Source organism: Hippoglossus stenolepis, chromosome 10, assembly GCF_022539355.2.
Source record: "Hippoglossus stenolepis isolate QCI-W04-F060 chromosome 10, HSTE1.2, whole genome shotgun sequence".
Lineage (NCBI taxonomy): Eukaryota > Metazoa > Chordata > Actinopteri > Pleuronectiformes > Pleuronectidae > Hippoglossus > Hippoglossus stenolepis.
Genome location: NC_061492.1, coordinates 26425597 through 26430805, shown reverse-complemented (window position 1 = coordinate 26430805; position 5209 = coordinate 26425597). Strand labels below are relative to the sequence as shown.

At 46.8% G+C, this 5209-nt stretch overlaps 11 non-coding genes across 11 annotated transcripts; all 11 read left to right on the top strand.

Annotated features, from left to right (window-relative positions):
- Positions 1 to 61: 61 nt before the first annotated feature.
- On the top strand, positions 62 to 253 carry LOC124853787. The gene has a single exon (XR_007034126.1). It is a non-coding gene; the product is annotated as a U2 spliceosomal RNA (small nuclear RNA).
- A 495-nt stretch (positions 254 to 748) lies between these two features.
- On the top strand, positions 749 to 860 carry LOC124853321. The gene has a single exon (XR_007033664.1). It is a non-coding gene; the product is annotated as a U5 spliceosomal RNA (small nuclear RNA).
- A 178-nt stretch (positions 861 to 1038) lies between these two features.
- On the top strand, positions 1039 to 1228 carry LOC124854250. Its single transcript, XR_007034494.1, has one exon. It is a non-coding gene; the product is annotated as a U2 spliceosomal RNA (small nuclear RNA).
- Positions 1229 to 1724: 496 nt separating this feature from the next.
- LOC124853319 lies at positions 1725 to 1836 on the top strand. The gene has a single exon (XR_007033662.1). It is a non-coding gene; the product is annotated as a U5 spliceosomal RNA (small nuclear RNA).
- Positions 1837 to 2015: 179 nt separating this feature from the next.
- LOC124854311 lies at positions 2016 to 2204 on the top strand. Its single transcript, XR_007034555.1, has one exon. It is a non-coding gene; the product is annotated as a U2 spliceosomal RNA (small nuclear RNA).
- A 498-nt stretch (positions 2205 to 2702) lies between these two features.
- Positions 2703 to 2815, top strand: LOC124853271. Its single transcript, XR_007033614.1, has one exon. It is a non-coding gene; the product is annotated as a U5 spliceosomal RNA (small nuclear RNA).
- Positions 2816 to 2994: 179 nt separating this feature from the next.
- On the top strand, positions 2995 to 3185 carry LOC124854288. The gene has a single exon (XR_007034532.1). It is a non-coding gene; the product is annotated as a U2 spliceosomal RNA (small nuclear RNA).
- Positions 3186 to 3678: 493 nt separating this feature from the next.
- On the top strand, positions 3679 to 3791 carry LOC124853156. The gene has a single exon (XR_007033499.1). It is a non-coding gene; the product is annotated as a U5 spliceosomal RNA (small nuclear RNA).
- A 179-nt stretch (positions 3792 to 3970) lies between these two features.
- LOC124853298 lies at positions 3971 to 4161 on the top strand. The gene has a single exon (XR_007033641.1). It is a non-coding gene; the product is annotated as a U2 spliceosomal RNA (small nuclear RNA).
- Positions 4162 to 4662: 501 nt separating this feature from the next.
- Positions 4663 to 4775, top strand: LOC124853172. The gene has a single exon (XR_007033515.1). It is a non-coding gene; the product is annotated as a U5 spliceosomal RNA (small nuclear RNA).
- A 179-nt stretch (positions 4776 to 4954) lies between these two features.
- Positions 4955 to 5144, top strand: LOC124854091. Its single transcript, XR_007034340.1, has one exon. It is a non-coding gene; the product is annotated as a U2 spliceosomal RNA (small nuclear RNA).
- Positions 5145 to 5209: the final 65 nt, after the last annotated feature.

The window sequence follows — 5209 nt, the reverse complement described above, 5'->3', positions numbered from 1 at the left end:
GTACCACAACAAGTGAGATTTGTGCCAAGAGCTTGGCGTGGACATCCAACACTTGGGGCTTATCGCTTCTCGGCCTTTTGGCTAAGATCCAAGTGTAGTATCTGTTCTTATCAGTTTAATATCTGATATGTCCTCTATATGAGGACTACATATTAAGCAGATTTTTGGCATGAGGGCAGAAATTTGGAGCTTGCTCCTTTCTCTCCACGCATCGACCTAGCATTGCAGTGCCGCTGGGAACGGTGCACTCTGTTCTTACCTTGTAGAAAACCAAACACTCAAACAATTGTCGCGTATCAAAGTGAATTCTACACTGGCTCAATGAAACTGAGGTAACGGCCTGGCACACACAAGTGTGTGAAACCGCTCTGATGGCTCACTGCTTAGTGGCGTGACCATGCGGGGTCGCAATGAGCTTGAACTGGATTCCAAATTGAGTTGAAGCGTTTGTCAAGAATGGAAACTTGCTTTCACTCAAGACCTTCTGGGAGACTTGGTGAGAAACCAGAGTCAGCATTTTGGAGCGAATGTAAGTGGTTCAGGGATGTATTGCTTAGGCAGGCTTAAAAGCCAATCACAGTAGTCAGGGCAGGAGGTAATAAAGACGTGTATAATTTTGGTTGGCAGATGGGGGCGGGTTGGGAATGTTGCATACTGGGATCTGACATGCGGAAAGCAAAGAGGCCTACCGTGAAGGTGGTGACTGTGACCGAGAGGCTCCTCTGCTGCTCTCAACAGAGGGCCATGCTGACTCTGGTTTCTCTTCATACGCACAAGTCTTTCGCCTTTTACTAAAGACTTCCGTGGAGAGGAACAAACATGAGTTGAATATATTTTTGGCAGGCTTTGCTGTATGGCTGAGCCTTATGAGTGTGAAAAGTCAAAGAGCTGTCTAGGTCAGAAATCAAGCGCCACAAAGGAGAGCTTGAGGCGGAGGTGATAAGCAGCAGCCATTGTTATGCACACCTCTGAGCGGGGTACCACAACAAGTGAGATTTGTGCCAAGAGCTTGGCGTGGACATCCAACACTTGGGGCTTATCGCTTCTCGGCCTTTTGGCTAAGATCAAGTGTAGTATCTGTTCTTATCAGTTTAATATCTGATATGTCCTCTATATAGGGACTACATATTAAGCAGATTTTGGCATGAGGGCAGTAATTTGGAGCTTGCTCCTTTCTCTCCACGCATCGACCTAGCATTGCAGTGCCGCTGGGAGCGGTGCACTCTGTTCTTACCTTGTAGAAAACCAAACACTCAAACAATTGTCGCGTATCAAAAGTGAATTCTACACTGGCTCAATGAAACTGAGGTAACGGCCTGGCACACACAAGTGTGTGAAACCGCTCTGATGGCTCACTGCTTAGTGGCGTGACCATGCAGGGTCACAATGAGCTTGAACTGGATTCCAAATTGAGTTAGAAGCGTTTGTCAAGAATGGAAACTTGCTTTCACTCAAGACCTTCTGGGAGACTTGGTGAGAAACCAGAGTCAGCATTTTGGAGGCGAATGTAAGTGGTTCAGGGATGTATTGCTTAGGCAGGCTTAAAGCCAATCACAGTAGTCAGGGCAGGAGGTAATAAGGACGTGTATAATTTTGGTTGGCAGATGGGGCGGGTTGGGAATGTTGCATACTGGGATCTGACATCGGAAAGCAAAGAGAGGCCTACCGTGAAGGTGGTGACTGTGACCGAGAGGCTCCTCTGCTGCTCTCAACAGAGGCCATGCTGACTCTGGTTTCTCTTCATACGCACAAGTCTTTCGCCTTTTACTAAAGACTTCCGTGGAGAGGAACAAACATGAGTTGAATATATTTTTGGCAGGCTTTGCTGTATGGCTGAGCCTTATGAAATTGTGAAAAGTCAAAGAGCTGTCTAGGTCAGAAATCAAAGCGCCACAAAGGAGAGCTTGGGCGGAGGTGATAAGCAGCAGCCATTGTTATGCACACCTACGAACAGGGGTACCACAACAAGTGAGATTTGTGCCAAGAGCTTGGCGTGGACATCCATACTGGGGCTTATCGCTTCTCGGCCTTTTGGCTAAGATCAAGTGTAGTATCTGTTCTTATCAGTTTAATATCTGATATGTCCTCTATATGAGGACTACATATTAGCAGATTTTGGCATGAGGGCAGTAATTTGGAGCTTGCTCCTTTCTCTCCACGCATCGACCTAGCATTGCAGTGCCGCTGGGAGCAGTGCACTCTGTTCTTACCTTGTAGAAAACCAAACACTCAAACAATTGTCGCGTATCAAAAGTGAATTCTACACTGGCTCAATGAAAGTGAGGTAACGGCCTGGCACACACAAGTGTGTGAAACCGCTCTGATGGCTCACTGCTTAGTGGCGTGACCATGCGCAGGGTCACAATGAGCTTGAACTGGATTCAAATTGAGTTAGAAGCGTTTGTCAGAATGGAAACTTGCTTTCACTCAAGACCTTCTGGGAGACTTGGTGAGAAACCAAGAGTCAGCATTTTGGAGCGAATGTAAGTGGTTCAGGGATGTATTGCTTAGGCAGGCTTAAAAGCCAATCACAGTAGTCAGGGCAGGAGGTAATAAAGACGTGTATAATTTTGGTTGGCAGATGGGGCGGGTTGGGAATGTTGCATACTGGGATCTGACATGCGGAAAGCAAAGAGAGGCCTACCGTGAAGGTGGTGACTGTGACCGAGAGGCTCCTCTGCTGCTCCAACAGAGGGCCATGCTGACTCTGGTTTCTCTTCATAACGCACAAGTCTTTCGCCTTTTACTAAAGACTTCCGTGGAAAGGAACAAACATGAGTTGAATATATTTTTGGCAGGCTTTGCTGTATGGCTGAGCCTTATGAAATTGTGAAAAGTCAAAGAGCTGTCTAGGTCAGAAATCAAGCGCCACAAAGGGAGAGCTTGGGCGGAGGTGATAAGCAGCAGCCATTGTTATGCACACCTACGAACAGGTACCACAACAAGTGAGATTTGTGCCAAGAGCTTGGCGTGGACATCCAACACTTGGGGCTTATCGCTTCTCGGCCTTTTGGCTAAGATCAAGTGTAGTATCTGTTCTTATCAGTTTAATATCTGATATGTCCTCTATATGAGGACTACATATTAAGCAGATTTTTGGCATGAGGGCAGAAATTTGGAGCTTGCTCCTTTCTCTCCACGCATCGACCTAGCATTGCAGTGCCGCTGGGAACGGTGCACTCTGTTCTTACCTTGTAGAAAACCAAACACTCAAACAATTGTCGCGTATCAAAAGTGAATTCTACATGGCTCAATGAAAGTGAGGTATGGCCTGGCACACACAAGTGTGTGAAACCGCTCTGATGGCTCACTGCTTAGTGGCGTGACCATGCACGGGGGAGTCACAATGAGCTTGAACTGGATTCAAATTGAGTTAGAAGCGTTTGTCAGAATGGAAACTTGCTTTCACTCAAGACCTTCTGGGAGCTTGGTGAAAACCAGAGTCAGCATTTTGGAGGCGAATGTAAGTGGTTCAGGGATGTATTGCTTAGGCAGGCTTAAAGCCAATCACAGTAGTCAGGGCAGGAGGTAATAAAGACGTGTATAATTTTGGTTGGCAGATGGGGCGGGTTGGGAATGTTGCATACTGGGATCTGACATGCGGAAAGCAAGAGAGGCCTACCGTGAAGGTGGTGACTGTGACAGAGGCTCCTCTGCTGCTCTCCAACAGAGGCCTGCTGACTCTGGTTTCTCTTCATAACGCACAAGTCTTTCGCCTTTTACTAAAGACTTCCGTGAAGAGGAACAAACATGAGTTGAATATATTTTTGGCAGGCTTTGCTGTATGGCTGAACCTTATGAAATTGTGAAAAGTCAAAGAGCTGTCTAGGTCAGAAATCAAGCGCCACAAAGGAGAGCTTGGGCGGAGGTGATAAGCAGCAGCCATTGTTATGCACACCTACGAACAGGGTACCACAACAAGTGAGATTTGTGCCAAGAGCTTGGCGTGGACATCCAACACTTGGGGCTTATTGCTTCTCGGCCTTTTGGCTAAGATCAAGTGTAGTATCTGTTCTTATCAGTTTAATATCTGATATGTCCTCTATATGAGGACTACATATTAAGCAGATTTTTGGCATGAGGGCAGTAATTTGGAGCTTGCTCCTTTCTCTCCACGCATCGACCTAGCATTGCAGTGCCGCTGGGAGCGGTGCACTCTGTTCTTACCTTGTAGAAAACCAAACACTCAAACAATTGTCGCGTATCAAAGTGAATTCTACACTGGCTCAATGAAACTGAGGTAACGGCCTGGCACACACAAGTGTGTGAAACCGCTCTGATGGCTCACTGCTTAGTGGCGTGACCATGCACGGGGTCACAATGAGCTTGAACTGGATTCCAAATTGAGTTAGAAGCGTTTGTCAAGAATGGAAACTTGCTTTCCTCAAGACCTTCTGGGAGACTTGGTGAGAAACCAGAGTCAGCATTTTGGAGCGAATGTAAGTGGTTCAGGGATGTATTGCTTAGGCAGGCTTAAAAGCCAATCACAGTAGTCAGGGCAGGAGGTAATAAAGACGTGTATAATTTTGGTTGGCAGATGGGGGCGGGTTGGGAATGTTGCATACTGGGATCTGACATGCGGAAAGCAAGAGAGGCCTACCGTGAAGGTGGTGACTGTGACCGAGAGGCTCCTCTGCTGCTCTCCAACAGAGGGGGCCATGCTGACTCTGGTTTCTCTTCATAACGCACAAGTCTTTCGCCTTTTACTAAAGACTTCCGTGGAGAGGAACAAACATGAGTTGAATATATTTTTGGCAGGCTTTGCTGTATGGCTGAGCCTTATGAAGTGTGAAAAGTCAAAGAGCTGTCTAGGTCAGAAATCAAGGCGCCACAAAGGAGAGCTTGGGCGGAGGTGATAAGCAGCAGCCATTATTATGCACACCTACAGACAGGGTACCACAACAAGTGAGATTTGTGCCAAGAGCTTGGCGTGGACATCCAACACTTAGGGCTTATCGCTTCTCGGCCTTTTGGCTAAGATCAAGTGTAGTATCTGTTCTTATCAGTTTAATATCTGATATGTCCTCTATATGAGGACTACATATTAAGCAGATTTTGGCATGAGGGCAGAAATTTGGAGCTTGCTCCTTTCTCTCCACGCATCGACCTAGCATTGCAGTGCCGCTGGGAGCGGTGCACTCTGTTCTTACCTTGTAGAAAACCAAACACTCAAACAATTGTCGCGTATCAAAAGTGAATTCTACACTGG